General features: G+C 35.2%; 1 pseudogene; it reads left to right on the top strand.

Annotated features, from left to right (window-relative positions):
- Positions 1-5,062: 5,062 nt before the first annotated feature.
- Positions 5,063-26,058, top strand: part of LOC132693008 (3-hydroxyisobutyrate dehydrogenase, mitochondrial-like) — a 75,107-nt pseudogene continuing 54,111 nt past the window's right edge.

Below are 26,058 nucleotides of genomic sequence, written 5' to 3'. Positions count from 1 at the left end.
GCTAGAGTTCAGCTTACCGCAGCTTCACTGTGTTTGCAAACCCACCCAGGGGTCATTTCCCTAGTCTCTGAATCTATAATTGGGATTGCATAACAACCACGTTGGGTCCTTTACCTGTTGGATAAAAGCTAATGTGGAGAGGAGGAGAGGCTGGGTGACTCAGTCCGTTGAGCATTAGACTCAGGCTCAGGTCATGATCTCATGGCTCATGAGTTCAAGCCCCACATCAGGGTTTTTACTGTCAGTGAGGAGCATGCTTTAGATACTCTGCCCCCCTCTCTCTCTACCCCTTCCCTGCTCACACTCTTTCTCTCAAGAATAAATATACATTAATTTTTTTTAAAGCTAACATGGAGGGAAAAGACAAATGGAAGCCTCTGATATTGCCCTTCTGTTCAAGATGGTAAATAATGTAAACATTTAATAAAACATTAATTATGTATTCATAAACATATATCTCCCACGATGAGGAGAATGGTAGAACTGATTTCTGCCATCTCCTGAATGGAGCCAAAGGATGCAGGGTTGAAGATCGCTACATGTTTACATTTAAAATTCCCCTTCACACACACACACACACACACACACACACACACACCACACACACAACAATGAATTTTAGAGAATACTGTAGACTGCTAAAGCAGATTAATATGTCCCCGGTACATTATATGCAGTTGCTCATTTCTCTAATGTGTTTGTTCTTTTCTATTCATAAGAAAAAATAGAACCAGAGAGAATTAGCATTAGAACTAAAAATAATATTATTTACAGTTTGCCCTATATGGCCAGACTGGTTGGTTTGGGGTCTAGAAGGAACAGGGTGGTAAGAATGAAGACAAGGAGATGTGGGCTAAAGGCATGTAGACAGATATTTATACGAACCAGAAAGCATCCACCATGAAAGAGGCACTAAACATCCAAAATGACTTGCACAGCTGACCCTGCTCTTCCTTGGTTATTAGCCACCACAGAACAAGACAATGGACATATAAATGGTCTTGCCACAGTGCAAAGATGGAATCTACATATGTAGTGAACTACATAGACTTTCACTTACGAAGGTTTGCCTATGTAGCTTACCTACCTACTTACCTTTCCAGATACTGGTGCCTCAGAATGTCCAACTTGCCAGTAACAGAGACCTGCACTGAGTCCTAAGACACCAACAAGCCCATTGGTAGCAAACTGCTAAATTGGGACCCTTTCATCCTATACGGTCAGTGAATTTTCCTCACAAGGAAAGATACATACTCTGGGTATAGATTTTCTAGGCTATGTGCAGAACCTCAGCAAGTACCAACATACTGATGCTGACAAAAGACCTGATCTACAGGTATGAAATCCCACATAATATAGCACCCAGTGAGGACCAAATTCATAGATAAGGAGGTGTGGAATTGGTCCCATGACCATGCGCTCTGCAGAATAATCAACCTTTTTGAACACTGGAATAGCCTAGTAAGGGCACAGCTAAAGGAACAATTTAGAAGAAATGCTCTGAGAGAATGTGTATCATTCTCCAGTATGTAGAATATATAAAAATCAGAGACCTCTATATGGAGCTGTTTCCCCAAAGGAAGAATACATGGGATTAAGTACTAATCAGTGGAAACAAGAGTGGCCCCAGATGCATCCCTCCCACTGAACCATGGAGGACTTTTTGCTTCTTGACCCAAAACTCAGGGGTTGGCTATTTTATTCCACAAAGAGGTCACATTCTTTAAGGGAATGCCATAAGGATTTCTTTGAACTCAAAGATATCACCACTGCAGGAACATTTGGACTTCTAGTTTTCCAGAAACAGCAGGTGAAAAATAATCACCATCTTAGGGAGAGTAATTGGCCCTGATCAAAAGACGAAGATTGTACTGTTTTTTTGTAAACGGCAACTAAGAGAAATATAAAACACAAGTTATCTATTTGGATGCCCCTTGGTCTACCTTTGCCTGTTTATAATGGTAAATAAATGGGCATGCACGATAACCAGGCCCAAGAAAGCAGTATGATAACCAAAGGGAACAGGGATCTGAGTCATGCTTTCTAGGAAGCTACAAAGACCTGCCAGCATGATAGATAAAGATGAAGAGGTACCAGAATGCATTAGGAACTAGAGAATGAGCTATTTGCTGTCACCTCAAGAGTGAGTAGTATAGGGGCTGTAATTTATTCTACAAACTTCACTTTGCTCAGCTTCTCCTCAGGGAGAGAGACTCACAGGGTCTATGGAAGAGCTTCTCACAGAACCTGCATGAATTACTTGTATCTTTTTCATGAAAACTATAGACTCTGATACCCATGGAGTGTTCTACTCACATCTCTTTCAAGAGAACCTTGATGTGAAGAGTATCCTTGACCGATGGTCTTGGCTCCATTGGTGTTCACTCAGGGACCGCTCAAAGACAAGGCACAGCCAGGGTAGCAGTCCTGGCCCATTCCTAACACAGGATTACTCTGATGGGGAAACCCTTTGCTATGACTGAAGCTTTCTCAGAACCATGCTGTGTCAGAGGGTCTTCCTATCCCATTCTTTCTCTTTTTTCTCTTTTCACAGCTGTCAAAGTTGCACTGTGGTCTGGAGATTTTCCCAGCCGATTTCTGTCCCCTCCTCATCTTTTATCCTTCACAGACAATTCCATAGCAAATCCTTTGTGCAACAAATCCCATCTTGGTGTCTGGTTTTAGGAGGACCCAAACTGACATAATCCATATAATTGAAATGCTTTCTGGCCATACTGTTTGAGAAAATACAAAACACAAATGACCGATATCAGAAATGAAAGTGGAAGTCACTACAGATCATAAAGACTTCAAAAGGATAGTAATGGAATATTTTGTGTGTTTTTCCAAGAAAGAGGGAAGTTTACTGATTAAAAAAAAATCTGACTTTGACTCAGGCAGTCCTACAGGTGGCAAAGATATAGTAATAATTCCTAGCACAAAGGGGTTAATGAATTGGGTCTTAAATAAAGATAATATAATTTTGCTATTTCCATATGAACAGATAGATTTGGAATTTTTTTTTTAAATATAGGAAGTGTGGGGGCGCCTGGGTGGCTCAGTCGTTGAGCGGCCGACTTCGGCTCAGGTCATGATCTTGCGTCAGTGAGTTCGAGCCCCGCGTCGGGCTCTGTGCTGACAGCTCAGAGCCTGGAGCCTGTTTCAGATTCTGTGTCTCCCTCTCTCTGACCCTCCCCCGTTCATGCTCTGTCTCTCTCTGTCTCAAAAATGAATAAATGTTAAAAAAAAATTAAAAAAAAAAAAAGTTTTAAATATAGGAAGTGTGAAAATATAATATTTCAAAATAATTTTTGAGAAGAGCCATGTCATCTTAATAACTTTATTTATTTTTTAAAGTTATCTTTAATTAAAAAAGGAATCACTCAGAAATGTTTTCAAAATCTCTGTTAACCCCATGTGATTTGTCATTTTTCAGATTGTACTTAATCTCAAAACCCTCCACTCTGGCATCATGGATGTAGGGTAAGAAAAATAAATTAATATTGGAAATTAAATAATAATCAGAGAACTTAGTAACTGAGATTACCTCTTCAATTATGATTAGGAATAAAATCAGACGTTAAATTGCTTAGTGATCTTTCTAAAAGCAGGATATATGGGTTTAGCCAAATTTCTATGAACTAGAGGATTTTTTTTTCTTAATATGGAAGAAGTGCCTCCACAGGTGATTTAATGAAATAATGTATCTTTTTTATGAGTGCCAGAAAAGTGATTTGAGCAGGAGTATGTCCATATTTGTAAGAATGTCCATATATTTCCTTGATTCAATAAAGTAATATTGAGAAATCGGGAAAGTGATTACTATTATGGTCAAATAAACACTTGAATATAGACAAACAGTTATTTAAATATTTATAGAAGTTTAATTTTTGCAATTTCAAGTCCTCCAAAATTTCTGCCTAGATTCATCTTTGTTTAAGAAAAAAAAAAATCTCTTTAAAGGTTAGATTTAGAAATGCATATTAGATTCTTGTGCTTTTAAAACACTACTATTTCTCCTCTACTAGGTTCTTGCCCCAGGCAAAAACCAACGCCTAACACAAATATTGAAAAAGAAGAAGAAAAAAAGAAACCTCAAGAGACACAATAAGATATCTTAGGATTTTAACAATCAAAAAGGCAAAGGTCATATGGGTTATTTGAAAACTCCTTTGAGGGAAAAATTGATCCATTCCTTTAATGTTCTCCACAACAAGGATTAATTCTCTTTGAGTACTTTAAATAATATAAGGGAAAACCCATTAAGGAAAGGAGACTCAATTCACTGCTCTGACCCCCTGATCCATCTGAGAACTTTCAAAACCAATCCCAGACTAATATATTCTCTATTGATTTTGATTTTTATATTATCTTAAACCCAGAGAGAATTTATTTCCTTCTAAAAATATAGTTTAAAATGATCAAATAATACTCTATCCCCAAAGTTGCTACCAAGAAACACTCCAAACACTAGCAAAAAGTTCAAAGTAGAGGCAGGATGCATACAGTAGGGAATAAGAGGAATATAAATTGAAATTTTACCAATTCACTAGTCATAATTTATTATTTCAAGGTGATTAATATTAAACAAGTTAGACTTTAATAAATTTGCAAATAATAAAACATCTGGTTTTATAACATTATAGTTTATATGTAACATAATATAAATATATATCATATATTGATAAAGCACTTTGTAGCTTGCAAATGACATTATCAAATATAATCCACACAGCAATGATGTGATTAGGCTTTGCTGTTAAATTGCACTTAATAGTTTGTAAAAGCAGTCTGTGGGCGAGCGGGAAACCTCGGGGGTTACCACTGGGAGGCGGGGCTGGGGCAGTGGGCCAGCCTCCTTATGGCTCTGTTGAGCCCCCTCTGGACTCCGGTATTGGAGGCACTGACAATGACTGGTAGCCTCCAGCCTTGCAAAGGTGTGTTCTAGGTCATTGGTTTCTAAGTGTTCAGTTGGATTCATTGGACTGGGCAATAAAGGGGAAAAATGACAAAAATCCCATGAAATGACTATCCTACTCATTATTTATGATGTGTTCCCTGATGCATGCAAAGAGCTTTAAGATGCAGGTGAGCAGTTAGTGTCTTCCCCAGCAGATGTAGCTGAAAGAATTGACACAATTATTACAATGTTGCCTACGAGTGTCAATGCGATAGAAGATTATTCTGGAGCAAATGAAATTCTAAAAAAAAAGTGAAGAAAGGCTCACTTTCAATAGATTGCAGTACTATCGATGCCACAGTTTCAAGAGAATTGGCCAAAGAAGTTGAGAAAATGGGAGCAGTTTTCATGGACGTCCCTATTCCTGGTAGTGTGGGGGCTGCTCTGTCTGGAAACCTCCTATTTTTGGTGGAGAAGTCAAAGATGAATTTGCTGCTACAAAGAGTTGCTGCGGTGCACGGACTCCAATATGGAGTACTGTGGAGCTGTTAGGACTGGGCAGGCTGCAAAGATCTGCAACAACATGATCGCTATTATATGATTTCAACTGATGAAGCTATGAAACTTGGAATCAGGTTAGGGCTTGACCCAAGACTACTGGTTAAAATCCTAAATATGAGCTTATGATGGGGTTGGTCAGGCAACATAATCCTCTACCTGGGATGATGGATGGAGTTCCGTCTGCCAATAAGTATCAGGGTGGATTTGGAGCAACACTCCTAGCTAAGGATCTGGGGTTAGCACAAGACTGCCACCAGCACAAAGAGCCCCATCCTTCTGGGTAGTCAAACCCATCCAAACTAGAGGATGATGTGTGCCAAGCATTACTCAAGAAAAGACTATTCAGACCTTTCTAGTTTCTATCAGAGGAGACCTTCTGAGTTTGCCCTTTGGCTGTGGGTACTGTTGGCAACAAAACTCTATCTTGGGCCCTCCTTATAGCTCACCCCACAAGTGAATGGGTTTAGTCAAAGGTCACCTGTCTGCCTTTGATTATCTAGGTCCCAGTAAACCCTAGAATTTTTCACCCATTTTTAACTGCTTGTTCTTTTTTATCTATTTTAGCAAATGTGTATTATCTGATTTTTTTTTTTTTTTTTTTTTTTGTTCTGCAAGCCGCTGATGGTCTCTGTTAACAAGCTGACTGACCTTTTTCAAAAGTTTGATCCCTGAGCATCTTCAACTAAATCGTGTCATGCTTTAATCAGGATGTTATTTACCTCACTTTACAAATAAGAGCAAATATTTTTTTTAACAGGATGAAATCTATCTTTTTAAAATTTATTTAAGTTTTTTGGGGCGCCTGGGTGGCTCGGTCGGTTAAGCGTCCGACTTGGGCTCAGGTCATGATCTCACAGTCCGTGAGTTCGAGCCCCGCGTCGGGCTCTGTGCTGACAGCTCAGGGCCTGGAGCCTGTTTCAGATTCTGTGTCTCCCTCTCTCTCTGCCCCTCCCCTGTTCATGCTCTGTCTCTCTCTGTCTCAAAAATAAATAAACGTTAAAAAAAAAATTTATTTAAGTTTTTTCATTTATTTTGAGAGACAGAACCAGCCGGGGAGGGACGGAAGAGAGAAGGGGACAGAGGATCTGAAATGGGCTGTGTGTTGACAGCAGAGAGCCCAATGTGGGGCTTGAACTCATGAACCATGAGATCATGACCTGGGCCGACGTCTGACCTTAAATGACCCAGGAGTCCCCAGGATGAAACCGATCTAAAAGAAAGTGGTGTGAAGAAAGGAGTCAGAAAAAGGGGAAGTATAGTGAATTAAAACCGGTGCTCCTCAGGAAATTTGTCCTATCGACCAAGTGGTGGTATTCTTGCATTATATGATGTCTTCAAGATCATTCATCTTGTAGCATGTTAACATCACTCCATTCTTTTTTATTGCTAACCAATATCTAATTCTATTAATGTATATTATGTTTATTCATCAGTTGATGGGCATTTGTTTTTACTTTTTGACTATCAAAAATAATCCTGCTATCATATCCGTGAATAAGTGTTTGAGTGAACATATGTTTTTAGCTGATTCAGTGTTTTCAATGTTTTTCAATGTGTTTGTCAGATTTTGATATCAGAGTAGTGCTGAACTTATAAAAATTAGTTAAGAAGTATTTTTCTTCTTCTGTTTTCGGAAATAGATGGTGTGGAATTGGTATTATATCTTCCTTAAATGGTAGAAGTCACTAATGAAACTGTGCAGAATTAGAATTTTCTGTGTTGGGATACTTTAAACTATGAATTCAGTTTTGGTTGATTATGTCAAGCAATTGGTTATAGAGTTGTTAGTGTTTCTTTCTTATCTTCTTAACATCCCTGGGATCTGTAGGGAAATCCCCTGTTTGATTCCTGACATGAATAATTTGTGTTTTCTCTCTTTTTTTAATAAGTCTACCTAGAGGTATTTCAATTTATCAATTATTTTGAACAACTAATTTTGGTTCTATTATTTTTCCTCTATTTTTTTCTCCTCAATCTCATTGATTTCTTTTCTTACTGTCTTTCTTCTTGTTTTTCACTTAATGTCTTTTTTTTCTAGTTTCTTAAGGTGGAAGCTTAAATGATGGATTTGATACCTTTTTTCTTCTCTAAAATAAGCATTTAATGCCATACAGTAGTCCCTTCTTATCCACAGGGGGACATATTCCAAGACTTTCAGTGGAGGCCTTAAACCATGGATAGTACCAAATCCTATTATTTGCTGTTTGTTTGTTTGTTTGTTTTTTTCACTATAAATACATACTGATCAAAGTTTCATTTATAAATTAGTCACAGTACTCTGAGTTTCCTGGATCTGTGGTTTGTTTTCTACTATTAACATTGGAAAATTCTCAGCCATTTTACCTTAAATATATTGTTTGTTTGTTTCTTCTCTATCTGGTATTCCCATTTTGCATATGCTATACCCTTTGAAATTGTCCAACATTTTTTGGATATTCTGTTACACATCCCCCCTTTTTTCATTATTTCTTTTTTCTTTCCTTTTTAATTTGGAATGTTTTCATTAACATATATTCAACCTTAATTACTCTTTCCTTCACTCTTTGCAGTCTCTTCACAATCCCACAAAAAGCATTCTTCATTTCTGTTACAATATTTTTATTTCTACCATTTCTTTTTTATTCTTTCTTAGAGTCGCTTATACTACCTGTCTCTTTTTTTTCCATGTTTTCCACTTTTTACATTAGAGTCCTTAGCATATTACTCAGAGTTATTTTAAATCCCCAGCTGACAATTTCAAAATCCTTGTCATATCTGATTCTGTTGCTTGCTTTGTCTATTCAGATTGTGATTTTTGCCTTCAGCATGCCTTGTGAGTTTTGTTGAAAGCTGGTCATGATGTATCAGGTGAGAGAACTGAGGTAAATAGCCCCTATTGATGAAATGTGGGGAAAAGAGGAAGCATTCTAGAATTCTGAGCAGGACTCAGCCCAATAGTGAGCCTGTGCTCCTGGGCTGTGTGCTTCACAAATGCTTCTCAGCTTTATTTAGACTTAAGTAAGAACAGAGGATGAGTGATGGCTAGAATTAGATATTTCCATTATTCTAAGGTTGGTTAGGTAAAATAGTTTCTCCTTTCTTGAAGGGTCTAAAAAATTCTGGGCAATTACAAAATGGTTAGTTTTCATTTGGCTATGCCAGAGCAAGAAAGAAGCTTTCTCTTAGCTTCACCTTGAGAATATGGTAAGACTGCTTGAGGTAAAACTCACAAAAATGTGAGGCATCCCCTAAGGCTCAGCCTCTAGGAACTTTTATCTCTCAAGCTACTATATGGCTAGTCTCCAGCAGTTAGTTAACCTTTGAATGTTTCTTTCAGTTCTGGTTCTAGAAATGTTTTCTGTTCCTGGTAAGTTACGATTCTCTGTATCTGCCTGTCCCTCCAGTTTTGGGGACAGCCATTTGTTTCGTGGTGGCAATCTTCTGATGGAACTAAGAGTCACTGATTTCAGTTTGTTCCCTATTCTTCTGGTGAGAACAGGAGTGAAGACTTCGGCTCTTCACATGTCAGACCTGAGACTGGTTCTATACTTTAACAAAAAAAAAATGTTACAAATCCCTGAATGATGCAATGTGAAGAGTTCTTTCTTTGTTAGCAATTTGCAGGTGATTCACATAGTTGAGTAACCAAAAGCTGTGTGTTTAAGGCCACCAGAGAGTTTCCTTGTTTTACGATGAATCTCAATATTGTACAGAGTGTACATTTGTTTCTGGTCAGTACAGAGCATCAACTGCAAATTTCTCAGGATTCTTTTTCTTCACACGAAAATAGTGTGTCTTTATGTTTTTTAATTATTCTCAGCTCCTTCGTTACTCTGGGATATGAGTGCCAGAGCCTACTCACATACCATTTGTAATCAATTCTTTTCCTATAAATAAGGGGGTTTTACCTTTACCTTTGGGTTAACTCTGATATGAAACTCCAGGTGACCAATCAATTTCATCCTATACCCGGCTTGACCATCATTTGACTTGATGGGTCTCCATCATACACTTGGACTTTTAGATATGCTGAGTTTGTGTTTTAGGGTTCTTTCCTTTTTTTTAGAGGAAAATTTTAAAAAGAGGCAAAAGTCCTCTTTCTCTAAAGTTCTACACCAACATAAATATTATTTCTTAGTTTAGACTCACAAGTATCAAGACTCTTGTTACTGCATGGCCATCTCTGTATCAACTATATATTACAGTATTATTGTATTATGATGAACATAGGCTGATACAACTACAAAAGGTAAGTCCAGACATCTGTGTGTAGGAGAGAAAGTATTAATTGAAAATGAAGTCTTTTCAGTGGGAAATACGAAATTAGGGGCCTTCTGAGACATGATAACTATCTTTAGTCCAGAGAGAAAAGAAAAAAAAACAAAACAAAACACCTATGATCTCTAAAATAAAAGATAAGTGAGATGTGATTCAAAACCTGTATATATATATATATATATATATATATATATGTATCTTTATTTTTCTTCAATATTATATATATATATATCTTTATTTTTCTGCAATATTTAAACTTATATGGAAAGTTCTAGTATGTTTCATATGTGCTAAACAACTTAAATGAGCCAGGATTTGGATGTTGGTTTTCCCAGAGCACTGTTGAACATGTTTATGCATCTTTGAATGCCACATTTGATGTCAGTGGCAAGGGAACATGTAATTCTGTGCCATAGAATGAAGGTCACTTGATCAGTTGCCTTCTTCTCACTCACATCCTCAGAGCTGCACCTTACAGCATGGAACATTTGACAGCCCAGACACTTTCCCAAACTAAAAAACAAAACAAAACAACAAAAACTTGTAATACTTCACAAAACATGGTTCACAAATTGTTTTTGTTCATATCATATGGATGGTTTTAAAAATGTCCATTTCCACATCCTACTTAAGATATATTGCATAAGAGTCTTTGGTCTTTGAGAAACTGCATTTGAAAAAGTTCTAATTTAGAATGAATCCTAAAGTACTTTTTCTTCTAAGAACAATGTCAAGTTTAGGGATAATTCTGCAGCAGTCATCCTCCCTCGATATTGAGTATTATTCTTTCATGGGTAATACTGTGGAATGTTTTGGTACAACCTCTTGCCTTAACAAAATTATCTTTAGTATATTTACATTATTTATGAACTATTGTGGAATATTTTTAAAAATTTCACAGGAGGATGCTATATGTAACTTTAGGTATTTTTTCCCCATCTAGAACAACTTGTCTACATGGTAAGCAATCTATGCTTATTTTTAACTCTGAAGTAGAAGCTTTTAATTCTTTAATGCATGAGCTAAATCTATGAAATCAGTTCCTTCTTTAAGATGTATTGCAGTTCATAAATCTAAATAGTATGAACTTTGTTAAGATTTACACATACTCTAAGTTATTATTCCATCATATTGAATGCTTGGATAATTAAGTATTTATTTGGGGGACAAGGAAGAGAAGATTTAACTGGAGAGAAGGAAATAGGGCAACTCCATTATAACTTGATAAAAAAAATGTATTTTATTAAGAAAGATGCATACTAATAGATATTTTGGGTGATTATTTTTGTTCTTATGACACTATGCCAAACTCTATCATATGTAGGTTCACTCTCATTTACCTATAGATGTGGTATGTATAGATGATGGTAATTGTCTGGGTCCCCAACATTATAAGTTAGCAGTAAAAGGAGCCGAAGAAATAAACACCATAACAAGAAAACTTAAGTGAATCAATCATGTATAATATTCTGCAATATCAGGTTGTAAATTACATCAGCACACTTCTAGCCCACATGTGAACCAATATCAATGATCTTGACAGCTTTTATATTGTTTGCTGGAAATATACTGGAATATTGAATGACTAAACGCCTACAGATCAGGTGACGAATCTAGTGACCTCTGGAATTTTATGAATGCTTTAATTCGGTGAGGATGTGTCCTCCAGTTATCTTCTTTTGCTAAGACACAATGCTGTTGTCATTTTTTTTTAATATGGAGGGGAGAGAAGATATGAATTCAATGGAAATGGACTGACAAACATGTACAAACTTCTGAGCAGGCTTCCATAGGTAAATAATTCATTACATGTAGAAATACAGAATTTATTTGTTTATTTATTTATTTATTTATTATCTTTTAAAGTTTATTTATTTATTTTGAGAGAGACAGCACAGGAAGGGCAGAGACTTGGAGAGAGTCCCAAGCAGGTTCCATGAAGTCAGCACAGAGCCCGATGGTGGGGCTCAAACTAATGAACCATGAGGTGGTGCCCTGAGCCAAAGTCAAGAGCCAGACACTTAACTGACTGAGCCAACCAGGCACCCCCAGAATTTATTTTTTGCACACTTAATACCCATATACTTTCCTCAGAGCATATGTCTTTGCAACATATACCTAGATGGAAATATAGCGAACATTTTTCTATGAGAAGTAGACTTATCTGTATGTTGACCTTTTTCTCCATGGTATTTCAAGGGAAGGTCAGTGGTCTTCGACCAAGGACACAGGAGAAGCAGAAAACCGCTTGAGCAACATGGGATAGGTAAGCTATGTAAGTTTAATCATTCCACTGGTAACACTTGACACATAAATATATATAAATATGATGAACTGAGGGCCACGAGGGTGGCTCAGTCATTTAAGCATCAGACTCTTGAATTTGGCTCCGATCATGATCTCCTGTTTGGTGACATCAAGTCCCGCATCAGGCTCTGCACTGAGAGCACTGGAGCCTGCTCTCTTCCTGTCCCTTACCCACTTATGTCTGTGCCCTCTCTCTCTCTCTCTCTCTTTCTCAAAATAAATAAATAAACATTAAATCTGTTCCAACATCTATGTTTTCCATAGTCAAGTTCCAAATGAATATGATATTATTTTTATTGTATAGAATTAAATGATATTTTTGGTATTTAATTTGGATACAATGTATTCTGTAATGAAGTAATAAAAGTATAAGAAATACATGCTTATATCAGTGAGTAAAACCCTCATTCTGAGGTATTTAAAGTAAAAAATTAAAGGTAAAATTTTACTGACAAAGAGGTAACATATCTCTCATTCTTATTTGTTCTCAACTTAATATCTATCAGTTCATATGATTATGTTGATTTGAATTTTTATTTCAGTGCTGTATTGAAAGTCATTGGATAGTGGTGCCTGGGTGGCTCAGTTGGTTAAGCATCCGACTTCGGCTCAGCTCATGATCTCACCGTCCGTGAGTTCAAGCCTCTCGTCCAGCAATGTGCTGACAGCTCAGTGCTTGGAGCCTGCTTCAAATTCTATGTCTCCTCCTCTCTCTTCCCCTTCCATGCTCATGCTCTGTTCTCTCTGTCTCTCAGTAATAAATAAATGTTAAAATAATTTTTTAAAAAAGAAAGTCATTGGATATATTATATCCATATATATACATATATAAATAATATCCAAAATATTATATATTTTTATAATACTTTAAAAATTGGTAATGGAATTTAGAATTGTTAATAAGTAAATCAGCTGGCAACTTACTTTCTTCTTTTCCAAATACATAAAATCTTAATGAATAGAACCTGGTTCCTGAATGTCTTTCAGTTGCTTTTAGCCTTGCCACTTCTTTATCTGATAAATTATCCTATTTAAATAAGCGTTCATTGAATTAAGTTAAAATATACTTTGTTCTGTATTTTAAAAGTCTTCCCAAGTACGGCTTCCTGGTAACTGCTTAAGGTTTCTTTTGGAATATTGAAAAGACTCAGCTTGTTCCTGCTTAGAAAAGGTTTGCTAAAAAATATAATTCAAAAGAGGCGTTCTAATAGTTCATTGATATTGATACAGCTTGTGCTTCAGCAATACTGCATAGAAATGAAATTAAAATCATAAAAGCAGAAAAAGACATGCAGATGCGTTACGAACGGCAACGTACAGGAAGCAGAGCGACCCACAATCAACTTTCATTACTTTCTCATTTTTCTCTTTTATGCACAGTCAACAGTGCTTTCCTTCTCTTTTATTTATTCTGCCATTTACTTCAATGTTAACCCAAATCTCCCTTGAGTACTTTCCCCTTACTTTTTATTTCATATTCTCAATTCTTCTGAAGTTATTTACAATTATGAAAGTATATGAAGCAGTCTTTCCGGCACATATTTTTTTGTTTGTTTGGACTGTTATATATGAAGAAAATGGAGGCTTTTTTTTTTCTGTGTGTGTGTATGTGTGTGTGTGTGTGTGTGTGTGTGTGTGTTTTAATAAATATCTTGGATCTAGCAACTGAATCAAAACTATATGCAATTTTACATTAATGGATATGGAGGGTTAGAACAGAGAAACAATGCACGAATACACAATTTATACAAAGTGTAATAGGAGATATATGAACTGAGTAATGTAGTCACAGCAGTGCCTAGAATATTGCCTAAAAGGAAGAAGGTGCTTTATTAATATGTGTTACAAAGTTAAGTTGTGAACTAGTTCTTAGATGTTTCCTTTTAGTAAGATATTTTATTATAATTAATATACATAAAATTATTATATCCTTATCCCGTTTCCTCTTTTGAATGATCCATGTGCATTTGAAAAGAAGTTGTATTGTCATCCAAATGCAGAGTCATAATGCATCCATAGAATTTACCTTATTGATCATATTCTTTATATATTAAAAGATTATAAACTATTACTTACAATTTAACAACTTGATTTATCTTAGGCTAAGATTGATATATTGAATTAACCTATTTTTATTGTTCTTCTGTTAACTTCTTGTCAATTTTATCCGTGGTGTTTTTCGAAGATGGTGATTGTCTTATGGTTAATGGATATTTATCCATGCCATATCCTCACTTTGGAAATTGTGCTAATATATTATGAAGGGTCTTTTGTCTTGATTTTGTTGCGGAGAATTTTACCTTTTTAGGTACCGATACCTATTTCATTTTCAGGTCCTGATCCCTATTTCATTTTGGATTGTATTCATCTGGTATACCTTTTTGTCTTTCCTTCATTTTAGTATCTTTTTATTTTAGGTATATACCTTCTAGAAACATACACAAGGATTTTCCTTTGCAAGTCATTCTGAAATTATTTGTCTTTGAAAAGAGAAAAAATCCCATTTACATTTGGGGGCAGAATCTTTTATTCAGTCTCATATCTGCCATCACTTTATTTCATTATTCTTTGTGTCACACTTAATATGATATTTTTCACATACTGGTCTATTTCTATTGACATTTTTTGTCTGTTTTGTTTTGGTAGTTTGGAAACTTTACAATTTTTTTTTTCTAGCGTTCACCTTTTTCCTAATTGCCTGGAGACAATTCTTCATGGAGTTTCTGCAAGTCTGCATAAGCTTTTGTTAACTACTTTTTCAGGACATTTGTATTGCAAACAGCCTTGGAAGACTGAGATAGTGACTATCTCCAGGAAAGAGAACATATTTGTTTTCTGAGCAAGAAAATAAAGATGATGTCTCCAGCTGCGGCCAAGTTTAGGCAAATTTTCTACCAGCCCACATTAAAAGATGTAAGCTTCTTAAATTTGGGGTTCCTCAGCTGTGACACGAACCTACTGTAAGAGCAACATCCACCTGTGCCCTTCTCAACATCACCCCCTTGGGACCTGGCAGTAGGGAAGTGAAGGGAATGAGAATAGTGTCCTATTCTCTCCGTCAGGGGTGGCTTGTCTACTGCTAGCTCCTATGAAACTGGCAGCCTGACTTGTTAGCTTGCAGGTAGGATAAAATTTCAAGTGTACATAGTTTTTGACGTTAATACATATATTTCCTTTCATCTACCTTTACGTTACTTCCGTTCAGATGACCATCTCCTCAATGTCTTTTGCCTGCTATCTATTAGCCATAGGCAATCATAAGCTGCTTCTACTTTCTTCTTTTTCTTTTCTGTTTTTCTCCAGTTTATATCATTACTTTTTTGTCAAAGCAAATGACATTTTATAACAGTCTTCCATCTTTAGCCCCTTCCTGTATTAGTAATAAATTTATAAGCAGACCTGTTCAACTTTCACCAAGTGTACTTTTGCCCAAATGTGACTAAGTGAGCTCATGTAATGTTGATGAAGAACAAATGGGGAACATAACTAAAGCCACATGTAGCCTGAGGATGATTTGGGGACTTTCTGAAATAAGAATATTGGCAAATGTGCCATGGAATTCTTTAAACTGATGAGACTGGAAAGCAGGTTGTAAACTAATATATTTTTTAAGTTTATTTTAGTTTTTTGAGAGAGAGAGAGAGAGAGTAAAAGAGAGAGAAGGGGAAAGAGAGAAAACAGGGAAAGGGCAGACAGAGGGAGACACAGAATCTGAAGCAGGCTCCAGGCTCTGAGCTGTCAGCACAGAGCCTGACATGGAGCTGGAACCCATGAACCCTGAGATCATGACCTGAGCCGAAGTCGGATGCTTAACTGACTAAGCCACCCAGGTGCCCCTAAAGTAATATTTTTGATTTAAGTCAAGACGGAGTACAATATCCTTCTTTTCTACCACTTATATCCCTGAATCACAGCTTGTCTCGAGTCATAGAACAATGATGATATACCTAAAGAGTCAGAGGTTTAAAAACTGAATTCTTTCATGGCTGTGGATCCAAAATAAGTTTAAGAAGCTAGCACTGTAGATGAGGGCAAGACCATAAGATATGTTACAAGTTTTTTCATGCTGTCATTCAATTTCTTCCTAATACTTGCATTGTTACATGAAATGTACGGTGTCCTCATAATTTTAAATTTGAATTAAAAGGTATCCTGTAATAGCTTTATGTTTAAAGAATCACATTCTAAAAAGTATAAATGTGTACTTAAATAAGAAAACTGAGGGGCGCCTGGGTGGCGCAGTCGGTTAAGCGTCCGACTTCAGCCAGGTCACGATCTCACGGTCCGTGAGTTCGAGCCCCGCGTCAGGCTCTGGGCTGATGGCTCAGAGCCTGGAGCCTGTTTCCGATTCTGTGTCTCCCTCTCTCTCTGTCCCTCCCCCGTTCATGCTCTGTCTCTCTCTGTCGCAAAAATAAATAAACGTTGAAAAAAAAAAAAATTTAAAAAAAAAAAAAAAAAAAAAGAAAACTGATTCCATTTTTTGAAGTTATATAGAATGTTATTTATTAATCCTGGCAATGTTTATTCTATCCCTTTTTCTTTTCTCTCCAACTACTCTGTCTTCTTTTGACAGATTAGAGGGAACCCAATTATAAGACAGAGGGCTTTATTCTTTGATGGGATAAGTATGATTATTGAGAAAATGAACTGTAGTAAAAGGTACTTCTTTTAAATAAGGCCATGAAAATTACCAAGACTGTGTGGATGATTGGCCATTCTACACTGTAGCAGAATGAATGAAATATAAACTATATTTCCTGGGAAACGGAAACTATACTTGCTTTCTTTAGCCAACAACAAACATCTCTGAAATTAGAACATTTGAAATTCAACCATATATGTTTCCATTTGATTTGCCAGTTTGTTTTTCTTTTTTAAATTTTTATTTATTTATTTTGAGAGAGACAGAGACAGCATGAGGGAAAGGGGCAGAGAGAGGGGGAGAGAGAGAATCCCAAGCAGGCTCCATGCCTGCCCAAAGTGGGTTTGGAACTCAGGAACTGTGAGATCATGACCTGAGCCGAAATCAAGAGTTGGGTGATTAGCCTACTGAACCACCCAGGCGACCCTGATTTGCCACCTTAAACCTACAAGAAATAAATTATTGTGTTTTATTTACCTAATTTATTAACTTCGCTACTGAGCAAGGAAATGGGAATCTGTACATACTCAGGATCTATTTGTTCATCGCCACAGACTGAAACACTGTGACTTTTAGTCACACTTGAGAGTGCTTGCTCAGGGCCCAAGCTTGCTGTTTCCCTTTAATAGAGAAGGAGGTGTCATTCATCATTATGTGAGGTGGAGCTGGGGTCAAAAGATTTCCAAATAAATCCCGAATGGCAGTCAATTAGTCATTACTTTCACAGCTTGTCCATACATCTCTTGTTAAGTGAATGTTTATACACTTACCCTCCCTAAAGGCCTACCAGTAACTTTATGAAACATGGTGACATAGAGCTGTGACACAGCCCTGTTACAAACTCTGTCTCCAAAAGCAGTTAATCACAGGATGCCATGAGCTCAACAAAACCTCAGCACAATACCGTGAAGATCTGCTGTGATTGTTTCCGCTATAAATCTTGTGAATGTCTTTTACTTTACCAAACAAACTATTAATAAATTCAACTTGCAGTAAGGAAAACACATATGAAACAGTGTATTTCATGATGGCTTTTGAGTAGTGTCTTAAATCAGACTCTGAAGTAATAATTACTATTTTTTTTAAATCTTACATTTGCGAGTAGAATATCATGTTTGCCCACTGTTTGTTAGAAGCCCAGCATTACATAAATGTCAGCCATCTGATACCAGAAACAAACATTGTTAGAACTCCCAAAGCATCAGAGAAATAAGGAGTAAGTATATAACTTTCTTCTGCTATTAAGTAGCAATTACTCGAGTCTCTCTGGAACAGAGTAAGAATGGATTCCTGGCTGTGGCTACAAACTAAAACCAATTAATTATTTCACTTCTTTTGGTGTTAATTTTACTGTATTGAATATATGCATTTTCATAAATAATAGTTATACACTTTGGAGAAGTTACTTTAATATATTTTATGTTACCTGAATGAAGTTCAAAAAAATACTTAGTCACTTTCAAAAACTTACATCTCATTTTGTAGTAAAGAAAGTAAAATAAATTCGACTCAGATATTTCTAAAAATTCTACAGGGAAATAATTACATTAGTCATTGTAAATGCTAATTGCAAGCAGGTGTCACTCTATAATATAAATAAAGTACTGTTATAGTTATCATAATAGCCTATGCCACACATCCTAGAATGAATATTTTGTAGTAGGTAGTGACAACCATGATAAAAGGATCAGATAATATTCATAAGGGACATGTCATAGAAAAAGAAAAAAAAACAAACTAAAGTTTCAGCTAAATTGATTTGCTTCTCTTTGTCTTTCTCTGTTTCCTTTTCTATTTTTAGGAATATTTGGAAGCATATTTGTTTTTGTCTAGAGATGTGAATCATTTGGATTTCACATCTCTGTGCTGAGTTTGATGGCTTCTTAATAGTTCACAAGTACATATAAACCTAATACATAATTCACAAAATAAAAGCAATCAGTAGTTTAATGGTATATGTTATTGGAATTGACAAGCTTTGGTTTTGCCTGTATAGAACTAAATACATGATTCTCATCATTCTCTTTCTTGAACCCTTGAATTCTTGTTTTTATAAATATGAATGAAATTACTGCTCACTAATTTACTCTGGAAATAAAAGAACTTGCAGCAAAGGAGAACCAGCCACTGCACAGGTTGACTTCCAATGCATTCAAAATGACTACATTTAAGGACTACCAGATAGATCACTCCGTATCTACATGTGTGGAAGCATTCTTCAATTAGATAAATGCTAATTTTGTCACCAGATATAATTTTGATGCAAAAGTTAGTATTGTCGTTGAAACAGGAATACTATGTTATGTAATTTATTTCTAAGAAATTTATTTTTTTAATTTATTTATTTTGAGAGAGAGAGCACATGAGCAGGGAAGGGGCACAGAGAGAGAGAAGCCCAAGCCTACTCCTTGTTGACAGCACAGAGCCCAGTGCAGGGCTCGATCTCACGAGCCATGAGATCAGGACCTGAGGCAAAACCAAGAGTTGGACACTTACCCGACTGAGTCACTCAGGCACCCCTATCCCGAATAAATTTAAATCAAACCTAGTACAATATAGCAGTTTAATAAATGTCTAGTAATAATAGATGAATTATGTTTGTACCAGCTGTGGTTCTGTTGTCTCTGAAAATGTATCCAAATAATATAAGTGGAAAGACTCACTAGAAATTCTTCATTTAATATATTATATTATATATTATTACTTTGAAGTGATTTGAGGATTGTTTCCACCTGTTTATGAGCTTATGTACAGCATCATATATGTTTTCAAAGTTAATATTTTCAATCCTTTATTTTATTTTTTTGTTATGTTATTGTTTTGATCACAAACATTTATGGATATGTGTGTAAATTAATGTTTATATCCAAGTTAGTGCTAAAACAAATATTTTAAATAGCTTTTCTTGTGTGTGTAGAAAGTGTAAGAAAGCAAAAATCTAAGTAATATATATAGATACAAATGGAAATGTGAGTAATATAGACATCCTATCACTCACATCCCAACTTCTTTTAATGCTAGCCTTCACTTACTTAAAAATGCATATGAGAAAGCTATAAATATGAGGGAATGTATTATCTGCTAATTTTTTATTATTGTGGTTGGAATGACAAATAGTAAAGTTATTTTCCTCGGAAATAATTTGTGCAAAATATATCATTAAAGAAATCTCCTTTAGACCAATGAACTATTTAAAAAGATTCTGCTCATTCATACATTTTTATTTAAAGAATTTCTCCTTGGATTATACCAGAATATGAAAAATTGACAAATTAAATAATATCTTTTAGAATGTGGTATAGTCATTATTAAGGTCATATATATATATATATATATATATATATATATATGTGTGTGTGTATATATATATATATATATATAAAATCATCAGTAAGGTCATTAGTAATGTCATATATAGAGTCATTAGTAAGGCTATATGTGTGTGTGTGTATATATATATATGTGTGTGTGTGTGTGTGTATTTTTAGATTAATTAGGCCTTGTGGTACTGTTTCTCAGAGAAATTTAGTTTTATGTGTTTTTTTCTTACAAAATAGTATTTCTGAACATGATTAAACTAAACTGTTAAAATATGTTCACTGATAGCTTAGTCAGCTTAAATAATATGAATAATATATTTTTATCTGCTATACTTATTTTGTAATGGGACTAAATGTTTACATACCATAATTGGGCTTCCTATGCAACTAAGGAAGAATCATGGCAGAAACCATTAGTTATCCCCTAATATTTTCTTACTTTCTATTATAAAAACAGAAAATTTAACTGGATACACTGTTATTCAGTATAAGGACAACTACTTTCCTTGCAGCTAGATATACTCCCATGAGTAAATTCTGACAAAACAGATATAAACGTAAGTGTTTTACAGAAGCTTTCTTGAACACTTCTTTAGATTATACATCTGATGCTGTCACTTTCACATCTTTTTGTTTCTCCTTCATCCACCTCAGGACACAGCTTCCACCTTGAACCAAGAGAATGAGAGTAGACTGGTAAATTTAAAGGAGTCTGGATCCATCAGACTTGGATTTGTGCCTCCGAAGTTTACATGAGGGAAATAAATTTCTATCTTTGGTATGCCTCCCTTATTTTAGATTTTTCTATTATCCATAGCCAAATCCTATGTAATACAGGAAAGAAAGGACCAGGTTATAAATACACTTGAAAGAGTGAGGAGACATCTCTTGTCATTGCAATTCTCTTAAAGAATTATGTAATTACTTAAGAGCTACACATTGAAGATAGATCTGACAGAAGCCTACTTTTGTTTGGCGCATGAGGTAACAATATTACTTATATTTTAAAATGTTGTAGAAAAGAAAAACAAAATCAAAGAGAATACTTGAGAGAGACTGTATGTGGCCTGGAAAATCTACTAGCCTATCTGGTCCTTTGCAGTAAAATTAGGCACCCCAAATATTGATTTTCCTCTAATTCTCTATGACTTTCACCTTTATATTTATTATTTCCTTTTATTGAGCAGCCTTGAACCAACACATTTCGTATTTCCTATTCCAATCATTACATATGTTATGTTGACTATTTGGCATTAAATGAAAAATGTCTTTATATTTTGAATGTCTGTCTACAGATTCATAGAGTTAGACTATTTAGTTGTCATTCACATATTTAGACATCTAGACATTGTGGTTAAATATGATCTCCTAAATAGAAATTTGAAACTCTTTCATCCGACTTTTAGTGTTGTTATCTTGGATTAGGTGCTGTGATAATGACTGACTTCACCCATTGTAGATCATTACATTAGTTAAACCTTTGAAATCCGTGGTGCCTCTGTCTTTTCATCACATGATTAACACCTCCATGTCCAATACTAGCCTATTTTTTTACCATTAAGGTTAAACTTTGAAGGCAAAATAATGGTATTCTTGTAAAGGAAGATCTTGACAAATAATGTTAAAACAGTGTTTTATTGATTAGGGCCAAAAAACACAGTTTAGAGTTGTCATATTAGACTTCCAGCAGCTGTATTTTGAAAGGAAATAAAAACTATACAAGCACATGAGAGAACAAACAGGATATTTATCATAAGTGATGGTTGACTTTATGTATAGACTTTGTTAGACTATGGTGACCAGTAGTTTGGTCATACATTTGTCTCGATATTTCTGTATTTTTTAGATGTGATTAATTTTAAAAATCAGATGAGTTTAAGCAAAGGAGATTACCCTCCATAATCTGCATGAGTCTCATTCAATCAGCTGCAGATATACAGTGCAAAGTCAGATTTTTCAAAGAAGGAATTCTGCCTCCAGACTACAACATAGAAATTTTGCCTGTTTCCAACCTTTTGTTTCAAAAATATAACATCAAATCTTACCTGAATCTCCAGCCTGCCAGCTTGCCTGCCAGATTTCAGATTTGTCAACCCACACAATGGCATGAACCAATTCCTTAAAATAAAGCTCTCTCTCTCTCTCCTCGCTATTATATATATATATATATATATATATATATATATATATATATCTTTCTAGCTCATATATATATTTGGTTCTATTCCTCTGGAGGAACAGATGTACATTATAATAGCAAATATGAACAAAATTATGAAAAATAATAAGCACTGACTGACATGGTTAAGTGGAGGATGGAGTCATTAAAAAAATTGCTACTTCTTACAAGAGTTGATATGCTAGATTGAAGAAGGTGGACACTACCTTTTAAGCTAAGTGATTGACTAATGGATCTTAAGTAAATGAGATTCCATTTAGACAGATACCTGTAGTTCTTATGCGAAGAGACTTGATAAACAGAAGTCTTTAGAAAAGGGAATTAGTTGACATGTTCTTGCAAACAGTGCCAGCAAAGGGTGATGAGTACCTGTGCTACGTCAGTGATAATACAGATGAAAAGAGGACATGGAAATGAGTCATATTTCCTAATAAAATTGATAGAAGCTATAATACAGAGAGTAAACAATGAACAGTAAGGCAATAAGTTCATATTTATAAATATATTCTTAACTGTAAATAGGCTAAATTCTCACTCAAAAAACATAGTGACTGAATGTATGTTAAAAAAAATAAGACCCACTTATATGCTGCCTACGAGAGACCTATTTTAGTTGTGAGATCGCACACAGACTGAAAGTGAAGAATGGAAAAAAGATATTGCATGCCAATGAAATCCAAAAGAGAGCTGGAGGAGCTATACTTAATGCCAGACAAAATAGCCTTTGAAACAGGTTGTATAAGAGACAAAGATTAGTGTTACATAATACTAAAGGGGTAAATCCAATGAGAGGATATTACCAGTTATAGATATTTATGTACTCACCACAGAAGCATCTAAAATATGTAAAGAAAATGTTAACAGATATAAAAGGAGAAAAAGACAGCAGTGCAATAATAACAGGAAATTTTTAAGGACGATTCTTATATCAATGGATAGATCATCCAGAGATAAAATTAATAAGGAGACACTGGCCTTAAATAACAGATTAGGTTGGATAGAGTTAACAGACATATACAGACTATGCCATTCGGTATGTGTGCTGCCAAAGCAAGCACATAGAATATTCCATTCAAAGGCAACACAATACACATTCTTCTCAAGTGCAGATGAAACATTTTCCAGGTTAGATCATATGTTAGACAACAAAATAAGTTAATAAGTTTAAAAGGACGAAAATTTTATTAAACATTCTTTCCAATCACAATGATACGAAATCACAAATTAATTACCTGAAGAAAACTGGAAAGTTCAAAAATATGTGGAGATTAAACAACATGTTACTGAACAACCAATGATTCAAGGAAGAAGTCAAAAGAGAAATTAAAAAAAAAAATGCCTTGAGAAAAATGAAAATGGAAACATACCCTTCCAAAACTTGGAATGCAAGATAAACATTTCTAAGAGGGACGTTCATAACAATAAATGCCTACCTCAAGAATAAGGGGAAGTCTGAAATAAACAACTTAATTTGCACCTTAAGGAACTAGACAGAAAAGAACAAACAAAGCTCAAAGTTAGTAGAAGAAAAGAAATAACAAAGAATAGATGAGAAATAAATAAAATAGAGACTAAAACGGCAATAAAAAAGATCAAAGAGGCTAATAGCTCATTCTTTAAAAACATAAACAGGGACACCTGGGTGACTCAGAGGGTTAAGCACCTGACTCTTTGTTTCGGCCCAGGTCATGATCTCATGGTTCACGAGTTTGAGCCCACACCAGGCTCTGTGCTGATGGTGTGGAGTATGCTGTGGATTCTCTCTCTCCCTCTCTCTCTGTCCCTCCCCTGCTCATGGTCTCTCTCTCTCTCTCAAAATAAATAAATAAACTTAAAAAAATAAAAATAATACATAAATAAATAAAAACATAAACAAAAATAAAAAACATAAAAAGTAAAAATGAAAAAGCTTCTGAACAACAAAGGAAACCATAAGCAAAATGAAAAGGTAACCTATGAAATGTGAGAAATTATTTCTTACCATTTATATATCTGATAAGGGACTAATACCCAAAACATACAAATCAACAGAAAAAAAAAAATCCAATTTAAAAACGGGCAGAGGATCTAAACATTTTCCCAAAGAAAACATACAGATGACCAAAAGGTACATGAAAAGATGTTCAACATCATTAATCATCAGGGAAATGCAGATCAAAGCCATAATGAAATACCACTTCACATGGAATAGAATGGCTATTATCAAGACAAGAAGTAAAAAGTGTTGGTGTGGTGTGAAGAAAAGGGAATGCTTATGCACTGCTGGTGGGAATGTCAATTGGTGCAGCAACAATGCATAACACTATGAAACTTCCTCAAAAAATGAAAAATAGAATTGCCATATGATCCAGTAATTCCACGTCTCAGGATTTATCCAAAGAAAATAAAACCATGAACTCAAAAAGACATTCACTCCCCAGTTCTCATTGCAGCATTATTTACAATCGATAAGATAGGGAAACAACCTAAGTGTGCATTTGCCCATTTACGGACGGATGAATAAATTGCAGTATATATACATGGTAGATGTGAATATATATTATACACACAAATACATAAAATGGAATCTTTTAAGCCATAAAAAATGAAATCTTGATATTTATAACAACATGAATAGACCTCGAGGGCATTATGCAAAGTGAAATAAACCAGACAGACAAAGACAAATACAATTTCTCTTACATATGTGAAATCTAAAAAAAATAAATAAATAAACACAAAACCAAAAACAAATGTAAAAACCAGCTCTCACACAACAGAAAACAGATTGGTGGTTGCCAGAGTCAGGAAGTAGGAGGGTGAGAGAAATCTGGGAAGGAGGTCAAAAGAGAGAGAGAGACAGAGGAGAGGAGAGAGAGGTAGAAAGGCAGTGAATTTAGACAACTGTTTCACAAAGTTTAGTGAAAGGAGAAGAAAATGTGACATTTACTAGACTTCCCTGAGTCTGTTTTCTCATCTACAAAATATGTCTATAACACAAAATGCAGTTCTATTCTATCCATGAAGCTATTATCATCAATATCATAATTGTTCTGGCTCAGTCTGCAATAGAAGTGAACCACCCAACCACTCAATACTTGCTCAGAGACAGTGCGCTTCTCTTTCAGAATTTACTGCCTTGGTAACAACTTCTGCTCTGTAAGTCATATGTTGTTAATCCAGGGTCAGAAAGAAAGTGGCCATGACATTTTCTATTACTTTTTCTTACTTTTTTTTTACTTCACATAATAAAGATACTCTCTTCACCGAAGGAAGGAAAGAAGAAAGAAAGAAAGAAAGAAAGAAAGAAAGAAAGAAAGAGGAGAGAAGAATGAAGGGAGGGAGGGAGGAGGGGAGGAAGGAAAAAGAAAAGTGGCAGTGAAGGAATTGAATACTCATTTAGCACAAAGCAGTCTAGGCATGTTAACTTCAAAAGATTCATAGCCATTCAGATAATATTATTTCAGAAGAAAAAAATCACTCATACCATTATATTCATACTGTTGTTTTTAATGATATCATTTTATAATTTTTCTTTATAATTAATTTTCCATCTATTTTGATTAGATAAATAATAGCTGTAAACAATAGGGTTTATACTCACTGGTGTTTCTACATAGTTAAGAAAACAATTTGAATCAACTCTAGGGTATAAGAGAAATGCATTCCTTTATAAGAGATCTAAATACTGTACAAGTTTGAGGAACATTGGACTAGGCCAAGTCATTCCTCACTATCCTGCCATGAAAAAAAAAAAAATGGCAAGTCTGGTAACTTAGAAGTTGCATTAGGTAAGACAAAAAGAGGGATTATTCTATTCTAGTGTTACCGGGTGGACTGGGGAGACCCCTGTCCCAAGGCTTTTTCCCAGCCAGTCCCAAAGATGTTACAGAAGGCTCTTGTCTCTTCAGGA

Source organism: Panthera onca, chromosome B1 (assembly GCF_046562875.1).
Source record: "Panthera onca isolate mPanOnc1 chromosome B1, mPanOnc1 haplotype 2, whole genome shotgun sequence".
NCBI classification, from domain to species: domain Eukaryota; kingdom Metazoa; phylum Chordata; class Mammalia; order Carnivora; family Felidae; genus Panthera; species Panthera onca.
This window is presented reverse-complemented; position numbering and strand designations above follow the sequence as displayed.